General features: G+C 47.9%; 1 long non-coding RNA gene across 1 annotated transcript; it reads right to left on the reverse strand.

The window, feature by feature from the left end:
• Nucleotides 1-18,300: 18,300 nt before the first annotated feature.
• LOC147679681 (uncharacterized) lies at nt 18,301-21,777 on the reverse strand. Its single transcript, XR_015301005.1, has 3 exons — nt 21,695-21,777; nt 21,433-21,575; nt 18,301-18,402 (listed from the first exon to the last, which is right to left on the reverse strand). It is a non-coding gene; the product is annotated as an uncharacterized LOC147679681 (long non-coding RNA).
• Nucleotides 21,778-22,595: the final 818 nt, after the last annotated feature.

The raw sequence follows: 22,595 nt of genomic DNA on the forward strand, positions 1-22,595 counted from the left end.
AGTCGGTAATTACCACTGACTCAAAGCAGGTGGTAATCATGTGCACAGCATTTAAACAGCCCCAAAATGCAACAGTCTCAATACAATGGTGGCCCCCTACGTTTTTGCAAGGTGTCTGCGACTACAGGCAGCAGGAATGAGGATCTGGAGAAGGGAGGAGCACATATACAGACAGCGCATCACACTATTTCAACTCACTGAGGCAGAAATTTATGAAAGGTACAGGCTACACCCCCAAACTATCCTGGACCTGATACAGGACCTGCACACATTCCTGGAGCATCCTACACCAAGGGCGCACGTTATACCACCACATGTCCAGGTGCTCTGTAGCCTCCACCTATTAGCATCAGGAAGTTACCAAGGGGTGATAGCCGCGGTAGGTGGTGTTTCGTAGAGCTGCCTGTCTCGGTTCTTCAACAATTTCCTGAATGTCAAATGCAAAGGATGCATCACTACATAAGCTTTCCCACCACACAGGCCGAACTGCTGAAAACAAAAACAGACTTCTACCAAAAGGCACAGTTCCTGCATGTTATAGGGTGCATTGATGGTACACACATACCTATCTGCCCACCTGCAGCCAACGAGTACATCTACTGTAAGAGAAAATTCACCCACTCCATTAACGTGCAGCTTATCTGCGATGTGGCCAACATTATCACCGACATCGTGGCAAAATTTCCTGGGAGCATGACTCCTACATATTCCGCAATAGTGGGATATACACACGTCTGGCTGGGGGAGAATTCTGAGAAGGATACCTGCTAGGTAAATCACTGTAACACACCCTGATGTATACTGCTGATGAATGTGTTGGAGTTTGTTATTAATGGCACTTTCTTTCTCCCCTATGTGATAGAGCATATGCCATGCAGGCATTCATCCTCACTCCTTACCTGAACCCATCAACCCCAAGTGAGAGACGATATAATGCTGCGCACAAATCAACACTCAAAGTGGTGGAACGGACGTTTGGACTGTTGAAGAGCAGGTTCTGCTGTCTCCACAAAAGCGGAGGCACCCGTCAGTACCGACCCATCATCTGCTGCAAGATCATCGCTACATGTGCGATGCTGCATAACCTGGCAACTAAGAAAGGGACAGCAGTCGATTTGACCGACTCTGAGGATGATGACGATGACTGTCCACAGCCAGAGCCCAGCGTAGCAGGAGCGGCACCAGCACCAGATGGGAGATAAAGACGGGGGTTGTTACACGGAACTACTACTAGATAAGTAAGGAGACACAGTCAGTAACTGTGTGTGAGTGATGTAGTTTAATAGCATGTCACTACGCCATATCATGAAGGGCTTAACATAGCAGTCCCAATTCCAAACAGCCTTCAAAGCCTTCATGGGTTAATTCACCCATGTATCAAAAACATGTGTGCCTGGCATTACCTCCTGCATCCACGCACAACATGGCTGCTTCCTCTGTGTACATTGTCCTCACTGGCAATCTGTCCTGTGCCACCACTTTGCTGTCCGCTGTGCCTCTTGGACTCTGTAACAGGGGGCGTTTCACTACTGAGGCTATTTGTCTCCTCACTGTCCGCCACATCACCCGCACCAGTATTGGCAGTCTGATTATTCTGTAGCACTTCAAGTGCAGTGGTCACTGTTACCAGCCCCCTTGCCACATCCCGGCTGCATGTGCCATCTCCTCCAGCATGTCCACCGAGCGCCTGCAGAGCAGAGAAGTGGCAGTGGAGAGGCGGTTCACAGCCTTGGTGTAGTTCTCCATTTTGTGCCTCTCCCTGCTCCTTGCCATTCTGTCATCGTCCATCTTGCTGCACAGCATCCTCACTGAGTCGGACATGTCCCTCATGCCCTCAGCCATGTCCCTAATTCCCTCAGCCAGTGTTGTGTTCATTGTGCAGATGCCCTTATCTATGCACTACAGGTGTTCTGTCATGTGCCCCATCTGCCGCTGAACTGATCGGATTGCCTTTCCTTGCAGGCGCTACACATTCAACATGTTCACCTCCAGACCTGAATAGACACTCTGATCCTCGCCCTGCGAAGGTGGACTGTGTACCCTAGCCCTGCGGCATCTGGCACCTGTGTGTGGTCGCTCTATGGGGGTCTGTTTACTGGCATTATTGCCATCGTCTGGCACCGTTGGCTGTTCTTCCCCCCTTCCCCTGCAGTCCTCGTCGGACTCAACTCCATCTGTTGGAGGCTGGCAACTGCATGCCTCCTGGGTCTTGGAGATGATAGTGTAGTGATGCCGGTGTTGATGCCGGTGGTGGTGTTGATGGTGGTGGTGGTGGTGTTGATGGTGGTGGTGGTGTAGATGGTGGTGGTGTTGATGGTGGTGGTGTTGATGGTGGGGGTGTTGTGGTGTGGCCCGCAGGCGAAATGACATCCTCCTCCTCCGCCTTATCTCTCCGGGGTGCCTTTCCTGCCTTGCCTGGCTCAGCCCTGCGTGATGTCTCGCCTGTGGAGACAGATTGTATAATAGTTCACTTGTCTGGCAGCATTTGCAAACAAATACATTTCATGTCTGCCAATAAATCTGACTATGCTTGCTTATGGCTGATGTGCGTCACATGCCTTTGGGTTCAGTGGACTGACTGTCATGATAGGTGTTACACTGACTGCGTCTCCCATAATGCATTGCTGGTGTTTAGTAAAACCTGCAATGGAATGGGATTCACACTGCCTCATTGGGGAATGGGGTTAGGGAGTGGGGGGCGCAGCTTGGTGTGCATGCATCTTACCTTGTTTGGTTGCAGCTCTGGCAGAGCTGTCTGCATCCCCAATGCCGCTGACACTCTCAGGCTCAATGATGGACTCCAGAAGAAGTTCCAGGGCAGTCGGTGCAGGTGCTCTATTTTTTCCTCCACCTGTCAGGTTTGCTTGCTTTTTCCTTTCAGACATCCTCTTCTTCACCATACTCCTGAGGTCATACCACCTTTTTTTAGGTTGTCCACGTCACAGTGGGTCCCACCTATGGCATTAATGAGGTCCAATCCATATTTTTCCTTTTTGTCACTCTGGCACTTGTAGTGATTTTTTACCAAATAGCTTGGTGTGTTCCTTTGCCTCTCCTCAATTAAGATCTCCGGCTCCCGCTCACAAAATTTTATTTTTCTTTGCCTTTCTACACCATCAATCAATCAATCAATCAATCATGACACTTATAAAGAACACTACATACCCATGAGGGTATCAAGGCCCTGGGGGGGAGGGGGTGCTGCTAGTGATCGAAGAGCCAGGTCTTGAGGAGTCTTCTGAAGGCCAGTAGGGTTGGGTCTGGCGTAGGTTGGTGGGGAGGGTGTTCCAGGTCTTGGCGCCGAGGTGGGAGATAGATCTGCCACCGGCGGTCGTTCTTTGGATGCGGGGGACTGTGGCGAGGACGAGGCTGGCGGAGTGGAGCTGGCGGGTGGGGGTGTAGAAGTTGAGTCGTCTGTTGAGGTATGCTGGGCGGGTCTTTTGGAGAGCTTTGTGTGCACGGATGAGGAGTTTGAAGGTTATCCTCTTGTTGACAGGGAGCCAGTGCAGGTCTCTTAGGTGGGGTGTGACTTGGCTGCGGAAGGGGATGCCGAGGATCAAACGTGCCAACACGGTCTGGGTGCCTTGCAATCGCCTCAGGAGCTTGGCTGACGTTCCTGCGTAGAGGGCGTTTCCATAGTCCAGCCTGCTGGTGACAAGGGTCTGGGTGACTGTTCTTCTCGTCTTGGTGAGGATCCATTTGAAGATCCTGCGGAGCATTCGGAGGGTGTTGAAGCAGGATGAGGAGATGGTGTTGACCTGCTTGGTCATGGAGAGGGTGGAGTTGAGGATGACCCCTAGGTTGCGTGCATGGTCGGTGGGTGTCGGGGCTGTTCCTAGTGTTGTTGGCCACCAGGAGTCGTCCTAGGCTGAAGGAGTGGAGCTGAGGTTGAGTACCTCCGTCTTGTCTGAGTTCAGCTTCATTCGGCTGTTCCTCAGTGTGCGGTGGCAGACCATGTCGAAGGCGGCTGACAGGTCCTGGAGGATGAGGGCTGCTGTTTCTCCATTGTCAAGCAGGGTCCTGATGTCATTGGTGGTGGGGATGAGGGCGGTTTCAGTGCTGTGGTTGCAGCGGAACCCAGACTGGGACAGGTCCAGGATGCTGTTCTCCTCGAGGAAGCGGGTCAGTTGCTTGTTGATGATTTTCTCTGTGACCTACGCCGGGAACGGGAGCAGGGAGATGGGTCGGACGTTTTTGAGGTCCTTGGGGTCCGACTTGGATTTCTTGAGTAAGGTGTTGCTCTCGGCGTGCTTTCAGCTTTCCAGGAAGGTTGCTGTCTCGAAGGAGATTTTGATTACTTTCCGGAGATGGGGTGCAATGGCTGTGCTGGCTTTGTTGAAGATGTGGTGAGGGAATGGGTGCAGCGGTGATCCGGAGGGAATGGTGTTCATGATCTCGCTGGTGTCCTCGTTGTTGATGCTGGTCCAGGAGAGCAGGCGGTTGGTGTAGGAGGTGGTCGTGGGGGAGGTGGTTGTCGGGGCAGTCATGGCATTGAAGCTGTTGTGGAAGTCGGCGATCTTGCGGTGGAAGAAGGTGGCCAGCGAGTCACACAGGTCTTGCAACAGCGGGATGTCATTGGTGTTGGAGCTGGGGTTGGAGAGTTCCTTCACGGTGTTGAAGAGCTCTTTGCTGTTGTGTGTGTTGTTATCCAGGCGGTCTTTGAATGAGGCCCTTTTGGCGGCTCTGATGAGTTGATGGTGTCTGCGGGTGGCATTCTTGTGGGCTGCGTAGCTGTCCCTTGTACATTCGCGGAGCCAGTTCTTCTCCTGTTTTCTGCATGTTCGTTTGGAGGCCATCAGTTTCCCTGTCCTGGCTGTCCATTCTGGTGTTTGATGTCAGGTAGTAAAGTTGCTCCTGTTTGTCTTTCTCTGCTGCCTGCCTCTCCAACAGCTTCTGGTTCAGTGCAGCTGCTTGGGTGTGGCCACTTCCTTGTTGGGAGTCAATAGAATGCACAGGATTGGCTGATTCCTGCAGGAATTTTGAATTACCGATTCGGTATTTACCGATTCGGTAATTCAGATTCGGTAATACTGATTGGTTTTAAGGATTCTGTATTATTTTTCCGAATATTACCGATTCCGTAAAAATGTATGATTTTTTACCTACATCGGAAATACCGATTTCTTAATACCGAATCGATAAAATTCGGTATTAAGAAATCGGTATTTCACATTTACCTACATCTGCCCCTTAGTGAGGTATTGCCTCCCATATAGCCTTTCACTGTATAGTTGCCAATGAGATCGGCATGATGCATTTACTCCCTTAGCTGGTTCTGTTACATCATCCGAGCCATATTCGAGTCTTGATATACAATTGTTGAGTAGTAGGATCGCTTTAATGGTCTTTCTGATATGACTCACAAGGCGAGGACAACGCTTTTGCAGCTGTGATGGGGCTCCCTCCCCATTCTAATTTAAGCGTACCTTTTTCTATTTAGAGATCACACTGCTGCATTTCCTGAATTGTTTCCTTTAACCAAAACGTTTCTAGAGACACCACTAGACGCTGTCTGGCTATTTATAAAAATTAGATATGCCCAGGTGCATTTGCAGATGTATTTCATATCAAGGCCCACTTGGGGGCTATCACTATTCTTGCAAGTGAGCGCCAAAACCAGATTTTGCATGACTGAAAATTTCACTTTTGAGCATTATCACTAGATTGAACCCGGTTCTCTTATATTATAGAATTTTTTGATTTGTTCCCACTGCGAGTGAATGATTTACCTCTGCAGAAGCTTGTCTCCATCTATTGTTGACCCAGTAGGTATAAGGAATGGACAGACCGACTAGTGAGGTATTTGACTAAGACATTAGGTATCTGACATTTCTTTTCCCTCCGGCTGTAGGAGCCATTTATGAGCCGGCTTCTTTAGACTGCACAGCGGTGTAGCCCTTCTGTTGTCCTGAGTAGGCATTTGTTACCTGATTCACTTTAGCATTCACGTAATTTATATGTCCCCCTCCTCACACACTTTTCCGATTGTTCACATGTGCTCTTCTCAGCCTTGTTCTGATGAAGACCCCACCGTGAGGACTGAACTAACCCTGCTTCCTAGGGGTCGAAACGTTGACAACACACACTTCCATTACAAGCTCTGATGACAGATTTGTTCAAAAAAGTGGGTGCTCATTAGAGTTATGCGTACACCCAGGAACAATTGACCTGTGTTAGGCCGGAAAGGTTCTTTACCATGTACAACAGATGTATATATGTCACAACACCTTTTCCCTGTCCTTCACTCACACATTGATCACCTAATTCACAACCCTCACTTTTTTCTCTATATCAAGAGCACTGTAAATGTCGTATCGCACTGTTATATGCTCGAGCAACTGCATTGCCAATAATAATTAATGCTTTGACTCAGAATCACATTAGATGTCTATGATCCAGGCAATAAATTGGATTTATGCATCACAAGAAAAGAAAGAGTGGTGAATGCTATATTACTTTCTTTTTCGCTACAAGTGTTGCTATTGCGACCATTTACTTATTGTACTACAGTAAATCATGGGCACTAGAAGTGCAATTATTAATCGAGTGTAAAGGTAGCCCACAGTGTGTAAGGCTCCATTAGGGAGGCATCAGATAGGCACACTAGTCCATGCGAGTCCAAAATATTTACAAACTTCTCGGCCCCATATAGACGTTTTACTTAGGGTGAAATGTCTCGCAATGTCATATTCTTGTTCCAGTTCCTTTCTATAGCACTCAAGTTTGGGATTGTTTGTGGTTCCTTATGTTCACGATTGGTTGAAGAATGCAGGGTTAGAGGTGATCTGAGCTAGGGCCTTTCATTGGAGGGGTTTGATCTGACACTTCATTATGTAAATTCATTTTTGTTTTTAATGGCTAGGGGGGCCGGTAATTATCAGGTTCGGATTGTCTTTTTTAATTTAATTTGTATTTTTTTTTCTTGTCTACAGGTTTTGATAATTGTTTTACTCATGGTTGCCTTCATATGTATTATTATAAGCCCTGAGGAAGTTCAAATCTTTTGATAGAAACGCGTTGGCTGTTGTCATGCTGTTCTGATGAAATTAAATAAAAGTAACTTAAGAACATGAAAATTCAAGATATTTAGGACTACGGATTTATTAATGGCTGGTTGGACCACTTCCAGATTGTTTGCTTCTGCGTGTTTTCTGCTGAGGCAGCAGTACTAATCAACGGCTGGTGCTAAGGAAGGACTGCACCGAATTCTTACTTTCAGAACTGTGTGGGATGTGCGGTTCTGAGTGTTTGCCATTGTTTCTGCTCTCTTCATATTTCCTCTATTATGGTGTCCTAATTTTAGAAGAAGTTGCCTATCCCCTTTTTCACTTTGGCCTACTTTACGTGAGGTTGCCAATTTCCTCTTTCACTGTGGCCTAATATACACGAATTTTCAAACTCCCTCTATGGAATTGGTCTCTCTGGGGCATATTAGCAAGAACCTCGTTAAAAGGTTAGATGTCCTGCACATCTAACCTTGGCTTCTATTGAAATTCCATAACGCATATTAGCAAGCCATTATCGATGTTTTAGCAGCAGTTTTCTGCCGCTAAAACGGCAATAGTTTTAACAAGGTTCTTGCTAATATGCCCCTCTGTTTTTTAACCTGCTGATTTCCTCTATTGCCGTGGTCTATTGTACATCAAGTTATCCATTCATTCGATCACTCGGGCCTCTGTAAACTTGGGGGCATATTATCAAGGGGGTTTATCTCCGCTTTTTTGGCTTTAAAAGCCAAGAAAGCGGAGATAAAATTATCTCCCTATTATCTAGCTGTCGCTAACACCAGTTAGCGACAGCTAGTAGGAGATAGCGACCATCTTGAGCCCCACTTTGCATGTCAGTGATATTTATCACTAATGACATGCAAAGTGGGCGTGCCAAGATGTTAGCGACTGGAAACAGTCGCTAACATCGCTATCTCCTATTACCAACTTTTGGAGATATTCGCGCTAAGCGCGAATATCTCCAAAAGCTAACACCTGCCCTGAGCAGTTCTTAGCCATGTTATCCAATGGGAGGTGGATAACATGGCTAAGAGCATTAGCTCGCTAATGCATGAATATCGCTGACTTTTCAGCGATATTCATGCATTGCGCCGATTTTTATCGCATTTGCGATAAACCTTGGTAATACCAAGGTTTATCTGCGATAAAAATCGCCGCAGGTCGGCGATACATTTTTGTCTGTAACCAAGCAATAGCGATAATTATCGCTATTGCTTGGTAATATGCCCTTGGTTTGCCTCTCACCTGCCTCCCTGTGGCACTTTTAACCAGGAATTACCTATTCCCTCTATCACTGTGGCCTCTTGACCGTGAGTTCATCCTTCTTTCCATCACAGCAGCCTCTTTTCACACAAGTGCCCATTCTCTCCATGACTGTGCCCTCTCTACCTTGTAGTGCCCTTTGCATTCATCACAGTGGCCTTTTTCCCCTCGATTGTGACCCTGTAACTCATTGTTGTTTATCTTTTTTCCTCTGAATCCCAGCTGATGGCTTCGACCCCTTTACTCTCTCTCTCCCTCCACGCATTCGGCACTCGGTTCTTCCACATCTCTTTCCTTCCCTTACATGTGCCTCCTACACTTTTCAGTCTTTTTTTAATCCCCCTCTTTGGTGTTTCTCCCTCACTTCCTTCAAGAACAAACGCGAGCCAAGTGCAGATTACTAGTGAAGGCCGGGCACGGGGGTAAAGTCTCCACAGCACTCACAGCCACTAAAAGCCTCCAGACTCGACTTTTAAGCAGTCTTGAATTACAGGCGCTTCTCCCTCTGTCTCCAGTCCTGTTCCTTTTATTTTAACTAATCTAAAAGAAAGCTATAAAAGGTTGTACCATAATAAACTTCCTTGTAAAAGCCGGCTTTATAGTTTTAATGACCTCTTTTTACTGGCCTTCATGCTTTGTATCTTCAGTCTTCTAAGTTCCCACCCACCACTTCATAGGTGAACAATTCAGACTAATAACTGCTCTCAGATGTAGGAGTTGCAGCCTGGCAGATATTCACCGGGCAGTCTGTGGGGCTGTGTCTATACCCCAGTTCCAATGCGCTCTAGAACCCTGTTAACGCCTGACATGCTTCCAGCCGCAGGGTTCTTATGGTTTGAGTATACAAATACTCTGGAAGCTGGCGCCAAGATGTGCATTCTAAACACCATAGAATAGAATACAGAACCCTTAAGCCTCATCACGACCCCCATGTTAATCTTAGTTCAGGAGCAATCAGGAGTTTGAACCTGAACCGATTGTCATTAGTACAATAATATTACACCACCTGGCTTTTCACCACATGATTTTCGTGAGGTAATTCTGGCTTTGCAGAGTTTGCACCACTTGGAACATGAATAAACACATTTCATATACCCTTTTCTGAGGTGCACAAATCACAATGTTGCTGTAATTACGCACGCAGGAGAGACAGCCTTATGCAGTATCGGTATTTACTTGGGGCCTATTTATGAGGCCGTTTGCGTCACTCTTGCACCACACAATGTGGTGCAAGAGTGACGAATGCCTTAAGGCAGATTCTTGAAGCCACGCAAAGCCACTTTGCATGGTTCTGTATGGCTACTCAAATCTGGAGTAAAGCAACAGGGCACCAATTGCTGCGTCACTCTGCCCTGGTAAGGTGTTCCATAGGCATTGTGTGAGTGTTCCCAATGCAATTCCCATGGATGTTGACACATTCACTGATTGACATGAACTTGTAAGCCTGGTGAAGGGCCAACATTCTACACCTTCCCAGGGAAGGCATAACGAGGAGAAATATCTCTATTTCTCCTCGTTTCTTCCTGTTTCTACATGTGCTGTATTCTGCAGCACACACAGGAAGAGGAATATGCCTCCCAGGATTGTTTTTGTACATGAAGGTGTCCCTTCCAGCACAAAAACAATCCTGCATGCAACGCAGGCACCCTTATACTATACGGCAAGGGTGCCTTTGCTGGAGTTAGGCAGTCCATTGTGCGCCAGCGCATGGGTGAGGATAGGAATGTACTGCATTCCATTAAATACGGTGCATTCTTGCCCTTTCCCTGTCATGCAGTGCAGCAAGGTGACTTGCTGCTCCCTTGGTGTGATATCGCCACAAACGATAGTGGACAAATATTAAGGACCTTCACATTACAAGGCACGTGAAGAGCGATGATGCACATAATGCAATAGTGATATGGTTCCAACTCCCAGACGTAGGTCCTGATTACAAGCTGATTTATGACCAGGACGTTACCAAGCACCCTGACCTTTAGTTGTCTATCCAAGATTCTGAAGTGATTTAAACCTGAACATGTTCCACATGTATAGCACTCTGTTTTTAGTGACCTGGACTATGCATCTGCATACTGACATTAGGCAATGCATCTTAATAGTAAACTGGATTCTACATCTGAAGTTGATTAGTGCATCCTTATTAATGGATATTCCTGTCTTATTTGGATTCAAGCAACTGATTTCTAGTAATAATTGTTATTGTTACTTAGCACTTGTATAGGAACAATCTGCCATTAGTATGGCATCGCAGAAGCTATAATAACTTGAATCTCATATCACACTTTTTACCGCAGTTTTGCCTTTCTCAAAAGCTGTATATAATAACGGGCCACATATAAGAAGCATTTTACCAGTTGCAAACTGCACAACATACCATTTGCGACTTGTAAAATGAACTTTGCCATGTACAGAAGGAAAAATATGACTCGGTAACTTGTTACCAAAACACATTTTAGTTTCGCGATTCGATATGAGGAAGGGGCGTGTTTAGGGCATCCCTTCCTAATACCGAATAGCACTGGTATGTATGAATTATTTGCGACCAGGAAAGCGGTTGCAAAACATTTGCAGTTACCAACTTCAAGTTGGTGGTAACCCATTCACAAACAAGAAGCGGTCCCCAAGGGACCCATTCCTCCTTGTGAATGTGGGCGCCAACATTTTTTAGGAGCAAGCAGTGGTCCCACGGACGACGGCCTACTCTTAAAAAACTGAAAAGGTAACTTTTCATTTTTATTTTCGAAATGGATCCCCTTTCACTTTAATGAAAATGGACCTGCATTACAAAAAAAATATTGCTTTATTTAAAAAACAATCACAGACATGGTGGTCTGCTGAGCCCAGAAGACCAACATCCCAGTCATTGTAGCCAGTCACAATGGGTCGTAAATTTCGACCTGCCTCATGAATATTTAGTGCAACCCACTACAAATAGCTAACAGTGTCAATGACAGTATTGTATATTGCAGTTTGCGATTTCCTAATAGCGAATCACTAAAATTCGCTATTAGGAAATTGCAAACATGGGATTTTGTACATCTGACCCAATGTTACTATTACCAAATGTTTTAGTTCTGAATATAACCACCACAGAAAAATGGAAGGGTTAAATGGCTTTGCCAAGATTCCAACTTATGAACACCGGCGAGTGCATAATTTATCCACAAGAATCTAAATCACTGGCCCTCATTAAGTGGCAGAATGGAAATCCTGGCTAATACTTCTCTGCAATACTATGAATCGCCCTTTCATACGAGACCTGAAAATACTGGGTTTGAAAACACCAGATCATGTTTTATTTGGGTGGATTTCCTCCCGGTAAAACCGCAGAGAAGGACTCATGGGCTGCAGGCACAAGCAAGGCCCGGCCTCTCACTGACTACCTGCTGCAACTGCAGGTATTGTATTGTAACTGCATCTAAAGCACCTACTATATGGCGAGTAGCAGATAAGCATGGGCGGAAAATCCGTTGCGCTCGCGGATTTTGCGGATTTTCGGTAAATTCGCAATCCGCGAGATTCGCGAATCTCCCGCAAAATCCGCAAATCCGCGAGCAGCGGATTTTGCTCGCACTGTTCGCGTGAGTTCGCGGCTTCCCAGTACAACTTCGCGCCCCGCGAATAAGTGCAAAATTGCAGAAATACGATCTTAGCAAAACTGAAACTACTTACCAGGTTCAAAAGTTCAGGCTCATCATTAGTAGCCATTTCCTGTAGTGCTTCCTGAGGGGCCCCTCCAGAGTTCAGTTGCCAGCTGCAACTATTATGTGACCCTGCTCTGAACCTCAGAATAGTTACACATATGCCACAAAGGTCCTGAATTACAGCTAAGGGAGACAAGCAGGAGCCAGGCTGGAAGTTCAAATCCATTAATCAGCCCCTAATTCATTATTGTCAGTTGGGGCAGGGCAGGTGTTGTAACTAATTTTGCAACAATGAAAGCACTTAGCAAGTGCAAAAGATCACTAATCAGGAAGCACTAAGGAAGCAGGTGCCAGCTAAAAAAATATTCTGTGACACATTAATCAGCCCCAAATTAATTCAGGTCACTTGAGGCAGGGAAGGTGTGCTTGCGTTGCCACAATAATGTACACTGACTGGACAACCAGAGGGTGCTGTGATGAAACAGAGGGTGGCATGGGTGGGCCAGAGGGTGGCATGAGTAGTCAGAGAGTGGCAGTGGTGACAGAGAGTGGCAGTGATGAAGAAGAGTGTCCCAAACAGGCTGGACACGTAGAAACAACAAGTTCGCGAAACTTGCGACCCGACAGGTAAGTTCGCAATTTGCGAAATTGTACAAAACCCTCGCGAACTGGCAGAAACCCGCGCAAACACAAAAAAATCCGCAAATTCGCGAGAATTCGCGGATTTTGCGGATTGCGAGTTCGCAAATCCGCAAAATTCGCGAACGCGAGATTCGCAAAATTCGCCCATGCTTAGTAGCAGACTACTGCTTAATTCAAGTTTAGTGGTATATTTAGTAGTTACTGATTATCGTTAAGAGGAAACTAAGGGGTATATTCACAAGAACGTGTGATAACTACCGCAAGAGTAGCGTAAGGCAACTTTCAACATCGCAGCCTATCTGGGATAATAACCCTGTGGCAACGTGGAATTCACAACACCAAAAAACATGCGAGGTGTCAAAGCGGGATGAGGAAATTAGCGATAAGCAGCGCCAGACCTGCAACACACACCTGGCAGGTGGGAAAAATCACCATAAAAGTAGAAAAAACAAACAAACACAAACTGACCAACACCCAAGCACCATGGAGGCAGCTGGAGCAGGCGCAGTGGACGAGTGCAACCCCACAAGCACCCCAACGACCAGCCTGGACCTCGGACCAGGGGAAGGGCAAGGACAAGAAGAAGAGAAAGACGAAGTTCAGTCCACAGGCAAACAGGATCATAGTCACGAAGGTGATGGAACACCATCAACCACTGTTTGTCACCTCCAACGTGTCATTGGGCACCAAAAATGGAATCTGGCTAGACATCGTGGACAAGGTGAATGCAGTCAGGGAGCTCAAGAGGACAATGGACGAGGTCAAGAGGCTATGGAATGACATCAAGCAGAGGACCATGGAGAAACTCTCCACCAACCAGAAGGCAGCAATGCAGACTGGAGGTGGGAGCCCAGCGCCACAGCTCTAGCTGGTCGACATGGAGGAGCTGGTGTCGACAGTCATTAGTGTGGAGACTGTGGCCGGAATCGAGGGATCAGGCACTGCTCAACAGGACACAACACAACCGCAACAGGGTGAGTGATCACCAGGTACAATCAAGCAGAGCACAGTGCGCACCCACAATGACTCTGGGTCCTGGCCCAGATCTATAGACTGTCACAATGTACAATGCCATGCTGTCTGAATGTCAACATGTACCATGCAGCTACATACATGTGGACACATTGTAATATGTCATTTCCCCTTCACATCGCAGGGGCGCCATCAACACCTCCTGCAGAGTAGTCCCAGCCACTCTTCACTGATAACGAGGAGGACAACACCAACATCGGCACCCAAACCATCCAAGACATCATTGACCTCATCTGCCACTCACCTCCAGGAACACGGCAGACTTGCTACATCGAGGAGACCCCACCCACTACCCAAAGCACCCAGTAAGAGGCACCCACAACCACAACCACTGCACTCCCCCAAGACCCCCAGAAACAACACTTGGCCTTCCAGCGCTGTGTGCTGGAGTGCCAGAGGAGACCGCAAGCCAGGTGCGGTTGGGCTTCGGCATCATGGCAACCAAACTTGATGCCATCCTTGGGTGTGTAGGCCCGCTCCATGGTCTCCAACGAGCCATGAGTGACATTGCTGGAGTCAGGATGTGGAGAGAAGAACACCTGTCCACTCAGAGTGGCTCCAGCAAACCAGCTTTGAGCTGGCACACATGCGGAGGCTCATGGAGGACATAGTGGAGATGGAGGCAGAAAGGATGGAGCCACCGCTACACATCAGCAGAATGTATCTGGGATCTACCATGCCCTCTAGATCCTCATCTTTGCATTGCTGCCACAAGGCGTGGCGATGATGAATGCTGCTGTCCCCACACCATCCACATCTCGGCCCCTGGGGTGTCACTGCCTGCCAGTGCGGCAGGCCTATCCACTCCGGCACCTGATGTGTCAGTGGCACACAGTGCCGCAGCCGGTAGAATAACACCTCCAGCTGGGGCAGAGCACACATCCGGGGAGGAGGATGTGCATATGCCTGTGATCAGAAGGACTCAGTAGCATTCATTTCCACCACCTGGCCTGTTTCTGCTTGGTTCCGCACATGGCCTCATGACCTTCCACTGACCCCCAAATTACACAGATGCACTCACCTTGGACTATGACATGGACTGCCACATTCTGTTTGATGACCAATGACACGACGACCAAACTGCGACTGCACCCCTACTCTTGCGCAGTATTTGTCATCCCCGGATGGACTCTGGCTGGCCCTCCATGGTAGTGTGTTTGGCATTTCCCTGTACTGCTCCAGCTGCAGAACAGCACTGGATGTACAATAAAAATCCAGTGACTCACTGCTGTGTCATGTCTTTCATCATTCATGTATGTATTTGTGGATGAATGTAGGGTCAGTGATTTCCCTTGCATCAATGATGCCCATCCTGTGGGATGCCAGTCAGAGGGTGCTACATAGCAATTTGTGTTATGGGTCCCGTGGACACCACAACAGGGACACATGCATCAGCCGCTTTCTTGTCCGGACATGGACTGAACCACGCCCAGAGCCCCCGAGTCATTGTTGCAGACCCTGCGCTGGAATGACGTACGACAGGTCAGACCACTCCACTCCACTTATGCTACGAGGGGGTGGGCCTCATTGCTTCCCATCGCAGGCGTACTCGCTGGTGGTGTGCAGGTCACTTGTCTAGTTGTCAGCATGCCACAGCCCCTCCCTGAGGGCACACCACACCCATCAGGCACAGGCGTCACAGGCCATGTGACCCCGCAAATATAAGGGCCCGATGACATCACATTCCACTCTTCCGGTGGTGACTGTATGACAGACCCGAGTCCTTGAGGCCGGCATGGGCCTACCACCACGTGGCGCTGACTGGGGTTGAACAGGGTTTGTGGCACATGCTGCATTGCGGACAGCACAGGCACCCCGCCATGGGATGGTGACTGGGGTTGAACAGGGTTTGTGGCACATGCTGCATTGCGGCCGGCACAGGCACTCCGCCACAGGACGGTGACTTTGGGTGCGCTGAGTCATTGGCACCTTAAGCTGCTGAGCGGGTGTGCAGCCTGTGATGATGCCCCATCCCGGCGGTCCGGACTGCTCAGGATTTGTGTGCCTTGACGGACCGCAGTGTAGGCCGAGCCAGTGGGCTGAGCGGGCCTACCGCCACGTCGTCTCGCTTCTGGGATCACAGAGTTAGTGGCACCCATAGGGCTGAGTGGCTATGTAGGCTGCGATATTGCTGGGTGCCCTGGTATATCCTATGCCATGGTGTAATCAAGACCCAGCACCAGACGTGAGACCTGGTGGCCTGCTCAGCGTGGCTGCATGGTGTGGAGGGTGCCATGTCCGCTGGCCCTGGGCTTGTGGCTTGCAGCAGCACGTGGTGGGGCCTGCTGTCTACACGCCGGTGGCGGAAGGTGAGCAGTGAGGCCCAGGTGTGCATGGGTGGGCATGCTCCGATGAGCGGCGGGAGGGGCTGGGATGCCTCTGCCTGGTTGTGCATGGGCGGGCGGATGATGTTGTCTTGTGCAAGTGTGTGTACTGTGCCAGTCATGTACCTGGACTCTGTTTCAGATGACGGCTCTGACTCTGATGTGTGACCAGGTGTACTGCTACACATACCGGCAAGTGGTTGGAGACACACCGGTGGCAGCAGGTGAGCAGTGTGGCCTGGGTGCGCATGGGAGGCACTCTCTCACTCTCTCTCTCTCTCCCCCTCTGTTCTTCTCTCTCTCTCCCCTCTCTTAATCTCGCTCTCACTCTCTCCTCCTCTCTTCTTCTCTCTCTCTCTCCTTCGCTCTCTCTCTGTTCTTTGGCATGCGTAGGGCACACCTTCTCATCATGTTTTTTGTCTTGCAGGCTGTGACCTACGGATAGTCCTGAGGGGAGCCGCCATATGTCTTCTTTTCATTTCTGTGTTAATTTCAATAAAGTTTCATTGGTTGCTTAGAAAGTGAATGTGTGTTGCTAATTTCTGTGACAACAAATGCATGTCACCAGTTGTGATTGTACGACATCAGGCAGATTATTTCGTACATGTTTAGGTGTAGCTGATGTGGCATGTCTTTGGTCGGGGTGCCAGGGAGGGGTGTTCCTGGGTGTGGTGGCCCTCTTGGGTGTCCGTCCTGTATGTTCAGCGGCTCCATGGCATTTGCTTGTCTTCAGGTGTGGCTGTGATCTGGGCTCCCTTTTGTGGTGCAGACTGTGGTCCGACTTTACACCAGGTCAGGGCATGTGTTAATTTCCTGCTGCTATCGCGCCTTTTCGATTGTTTTGTGTTCTTATCGCCGATCTGGCTGGTCGATGTGAATTTTGAGGTGTCGTGTTGTCACGGCTTTTTGCACGGGAACGCCTACTCTGCATCTCATTAGCGATAGTTACTGGGGTCCTCTGTGGAGATGTTTTTTGCAGCTGCTATCGCGGGAAAACTGGTGCTGTGGGTTGTTAGCACCAGCTTGTGAATGGGGGGGGGGGGTACATTTATCACAACTTTGGCTGCGATAAAGTGTCGTTAATTCTGCGATAGCTTATTGTGAATATGCCACTAAGAGTCATTGCTCCTCCTAACTCCTGTCAACACTCAACCTATTTCACCCCCCACCTATTCAGTGCGCACTGCACTTGCATTTCCCGACAGGCCTATTATGTTTGTGTTTCTTTTTTTATTTTCTAAAATAGGTTGTCCAGTGACAGTAAAGTGACATGTGTGGCACCCACATTATACCCAAATAATTCAAATTCTTCTCATCTCGCATTAAAGCATCCTAGTAAAAACGCCCTCGAGTTTCCTGGTCATGCAGAAACGAATCGGACTGGCACTGGTGATCTGGACACCCTGGTAAATGGTTGGACAGGTTATGGTAATGCTGGAAGAGCTGAATGTGTTGGCGACATAAAATTATTGCTCTAAGCAGCAAATATTGGCCTCCTGGGTGGAACGAATTTAAAATGTCACTTCGGTTACTGTGGCAGGCGTCCCTGGACCATCCTTCTAGCACGAACTCTTAATATTAAACGGTAATAGCCTTTCCATAAATTGTAGCTTAGTAGCCAGCACTACTTCCGGGTGAAGCTCTGCACGCGCTCTCGGAGCTGCATATTTTCTCCTTTTGTAGAGTACCGAGAGGGAGACATAAAATCAAGCTCTAGGCTGTTTACCCCGTGCCCTCATATCTTTGTGTGTTCAAGTGTGTGTGCCTGTGTGTGTTTTACATTTTACAAGGGGTGGGCAGGTCAAGAGGTTACTGCCAGAGGGAGACTGAATGAGATTTTTACAAAGCGTAAAGGATCAGCGTAATTAGTTAAAAGTGAGGGAACAGGCCTGGCAGCAAAATAATTCTGAACAAGAACTGGCAGACCCAGAAAGCCTACAACATTAACTGCTGATATGTATGGCGTGCGCCGTGAGGGTGTTTTTGAGATGCACAGAACACCGGAGATGTAGTACGAGTATTTCCTAAAGAATTCGAATGTATCACTCCTTAATTCAAGACCGTAAAAATGTTTTTCATAAAATCTCAACTAAAGAAAGGAGTTGAAAAACAGGTAGTATGTGGAAGGAGGGAATCAGGTAAGCATAAATCAAAAGGGAAAATAAAGAGGTTGGAGGAAAAAATAAGGGTATGAAGGCCATCCACCCCAATAAACCAGGGTTTCATAACTGGGTAGGAGAGCACGATTCATCTCTTTCTATAGATTTCAAATAAGTGCCACTGACCTAGATAGACGCTCAATTTTGCCCTAAAATATAATTCCTGCTTGTGCCTTCTCTGCCATGTCAATCTTTTCTGAATGCAGTTAATGTTGTTAATTTTCGTTTACCTGAGACCTGGTGTGCTCCTGCCTGCCCGAATACTGTGGAGCCGCACGGGCAGACCCAAGATGCAGCTCAGGGATGTGGAGACCCTCAGGATCTGCCCACCCTGCAAAAGAAAAGAGGTACTTAAGTAATAAGGAAAAGAGCTAGGAAAGTGGGCAAAACCTGCAGTGGGAACATAGAACACTAGTCAAAGCTCGAGATGGGATAAAAGGAAGAACGAATGGCAGAGTGGGGAGAGAACAAAAGCAATAGGCAAAGAGTGAAGTAAGAGAATAAGCAAAGTTGGAGTCTGCATAAAGCTCAAAAAGATGGTAGGAACTAAAAGGCCATGCACGTGCTTCCAAGGAGGCAGGACAGATCTGTGAAACAGCAGGAGAAGGTCCAGTGGGCGATGTAAGAAAGGTGGGAACAGAATTGACGGACAGTAGAAACATTGGGGAGGCTCGAAAGGATATAGAGCACCAAAGGTAGGAGAGGGGTATGGTAGATGTGAGTAAAAGCTGAGGAGGCTGGAGTGGAGCAAGAAAGAAGCAGTGTTGGCAGAAAAGAGAAAATCACACTGCTCTCAGGAAACAGGATATGATGATTCGGACAATCCTGGTGTAGAGGTTAGTGATTTTACCGTGAACCAGGGATCCAGGCCCCAGCAGGCAATTTATTTGTGATGAGAAGAAAAAGTTAAATATGATCAGAAAGCTTTTCATGGGTGTTGGGCGTCCTTGTCCCCAAAACAATACATTATGTGCAAGGCTCGAATCAGTATAATGGTATGACCCTCACTATACAGTTAAGCTCACTCCCACCAAGGTTCTGCCTTCTGAAGGAAGACTGCTTCTCAAATACTGGACCACCAGAGGAGTACATGTCACCCGGACATTTCTTTCTCAATGCAGGACTTCTTTACTGAATGGTTTTCGCAGATGTGTTGAATTTTTTTGTTCATTAGCCCAACTTCTCACACTTTTCGGATACCACCTTTGAAAGCAGAATGACTGATTCTGTCTTGATGGAGACAAAGCTAAAATCAAGCTTTCGGTTAGCCCTGTTAGCCCCAACCTCTTCAATAAATCTTGACCAGAAGAACTGGACTCTCCCGTAAAATCTCATCAATAGAGCTCGTAGCTTGAGAAAACTCTTTGGCAACGGTCTATCGTTTATCACCCCGCCTCCAAAAAATGCTGTCTTCGCAGCAGCATTCCACCTTTGACAACTGCTGAAAGGGGTTCTTCCGGAGCTCAACTGCACTAGGAAAACCACTCTAACCCTTGCCATGGTCTTGCTGAGCCTCGATTCTTTCAACACCTTATACACAGATCTCCTCAATGCAGCTCCCTCTAAACTCCAGAGAGTTCAAAACGATGCAGGCCTTCTGTTTTTATTTCAAATGACATGATCACATCACCACAGTCCTCAAATCCCTTTTTTGGTTGTGAGCAAAAGAAAAATAGCTCTTCAAAAGTCCCTGCCCAGTACATAAGGCACTCCCATGGTTAATCGCCAAGCACCCCCACAAACAGGTCACCTCTTATCTACTAACCCGCAGACTTGAGTCTGTCTACAGATGTTTCTCCACTACCCACCAGAGCAGTGCTTTAAATGGAAAAATAGAAGAGCAGGTACCATGTACCAGAGTACCTACTTGTTTCTGAGAAGTGTTGGTACTCTCCAATTAAAGGTATTATGTCACTCTTGAGAAGTGCAGGTACTCCCCGTCTCAAAATAAAAAAGTGCTGGTTCTCAGTACCAGCTCATTTAAAGCACTGTACCAGAGTAGAAAAGGTTAGGTGGGCGAGCTTTTTATGAGCAATTTCATACCACTATATCCGAGACTTGGGAAGGATTTTGTCAGGTTGAGAAAATTCCTAATGACTCATCAATTTTCTCTGGCATTTGGATAAACCAATCCTATTCAAGGCCCTCCTCCTCTGTAGGTCTTCAGAGATCTGGGTGATCAACTGGCTATAAGTGACATGCCTGTTTCCCACGTGGGTTTCAGGGCTCTGATCTTTTTAAAGCTTACCACCTTCCAGGATATATTTGATGGGTGGTGTTTTCAGTCTGTCCCATTCCCATCTGATAGGTTAGCTGCTTCACCATCACCAGGTTTTTCTGAGTCCTATCCTACCACCCACAGATCTTTATATGTACTCACAACCCCAAGAGCACTCGGGAGGCTACTGACATGTGGTTTGTAGAACTTTACAAAAAGTTTCTTACATTAAAATTCTGAGGGTAAGGTTATCTTTGTAGCATGGGGTCATCTTAGAACCCTGCTTAATCACCTCTTCCTTCGCCTAAGGGATTCATTTATATGAGGATTACAGAGAAGCAGGGCACGATTCGGGGGTAAACGCAGGAACACAGCATCCACCCACTATTTTCACAGGGTGGACACAGTCCGCCTTGCAAAGAAGTTAGGCCCCACTGAAATATGCTGAACTTGTCCTGGTGTAAGACACCGGGACATGTTCAGCAGTGCCTGCACGCGGTCTGCTTTCAATTTCCAGCAGCAACGTGCAGGCAGCAAGAGGGCTTTTTTTTCACCTCCAGCCCGGCCAAAGTTAAGGGGCCATCAGGCCTCCTTGACTGGAGGCGGCCTGGAACCTCAAACAAATGAAAATGGCACAGGGGGAAACAAAGGCACAGAGCTTGTTATCTCTTCACAGGTACTTGAGAGGCATGCTTTTGCCTTTGTTCTGTCCCTGTATATAAGTGCAGACATTGTAAGACTGTCAGATGGGGTGGTCTGTCCCAGCATTTACTAAAATAATTTAAATTGCACTATTTTATATCGCTACGTCCTAACATCATGTGCTGTGATGGCACACGTCATGATGTCACTTGCATAGTGTCTAACTTGGTAAACGTCCCCTTGCCCCCTTCTTTTTTATAGGACTTGTGCCCTGCAGAGAAGCATCAAAATATTCAAGTAACCTTGCACCCGCCCTGCCTCCCTCACCACGTGTTCCCTCTCATGTTCAACTCTGCCCTCAGGGAGCACTTCCTCCATTGAAGAGCCCTCCTTCCTGGGTAAGCTTTGCCCCACCTTTCACATGGAAACACTGATTGGACGCAGAGTGCACCAAGGCACAAAGAGACACAAACACCCCCGGCCGTGCTCGGGTGCTCTTACCCCTTCCATGATGCTGCCATCGATCTCCAGCATGTACTCGGCCATGCCCTCTGCTGTGGCAGCGGCCCTGGGCGGAGTGAAGTTCGGACTGCGGCCGGTGACAGCTGTTGACGCCGCCGGTGAGGGTAGCTGACGCCGGTGTCCTGCAAATGAAAAGTGTGGGGAGTGAGTAATGGGACCGGCCCTGGATAGAGAGCGAACGGCGCGGTGCATAAAATCCCATCCCCGGCGTCTCCACCCTAAGCTCCTAGTTGCCCCGCACCTGGCCGAGACTCTCCGCGTAGGGAACCGAGAGCAGCACCGGCGAAACAAGACCAAAGAAAGCAGACGGAGACCGGAAGCGCGCATGCGCTCAACGGAAGCGGGGCCTGCAGCTTAGGGAACGCCAGGCCCGTGGCAGAGTACAAGCCAGGGACAAAAGCACGCTGGTAGCAGGCCCGGTACACGCTGGAGGCTGGCAGAACAACGGCTCACAGAAAACCACGAACAACATGCTAAACTCGGCAGCCTTAAAGCAGGCCACAGGTTTATATTTACTGCTCTGTTTAAATAAACCACGCATGCACAATTTAAAGCAAGGCAACACTTTTTATCACTTGCATTATAATTTTGACAAGCACTTCTGGCATAAATGTCAGCTTTTAGGAGCTAGCAAGAGTGAGTTTGAGAGAGAAAAAGCGTGGGAAATTAATATGGACATGACCTTGAATTGAGTTGGAGGACATTTTACGCGGTGGCTTAAATAAATAATTTCATTCTTAAGAAATTCCGCTAATTCAGGACTTTTTTCTCTAACGCCTTTTCGCATATGAAGTCTTTAGTAGGGGCAAAATGAATCCTTCACTCAACAATATATTTGGCATTTTTGCCACAAAACCAACAAGTCAGGTCCCGGGCCGGCAGCCAATCACAGCGCGGCCCGGGAAATGACGTCACAGGGGTGTCCCGGGCCGGCACCCAATCACAGCGCGGCCCGGGACAAAGGGGCGGGGCTTAAAAAAAGAACGAGAAACGCCCCCGAATCGCGTTTTTGCAAGAAAGCGTGATTGACAGCCTCTGTCTCCCAATGGCTAGTCTCCATTTATGGAGCTAGCCAATTGGAAACAGAGGCGGTCCGAACATCCCTACTGAAGACAAAAGTTTTCGAACTGGGAGGGGCACTG

This window comes from Lissotriton vulgaris, chromosome 11, assembly GCF_964263255.1.
Source record: "Lissotriton vulgaris chromosome 11, aLisVul1.2, whole genome shotgun sequence".
Taxonomy (NCBI): Eukaryota; Metazoa; Chordata; class Amphibia; order Caudata; family Salamandridae; genus Lissotriton; species Lissotriton vulgaris.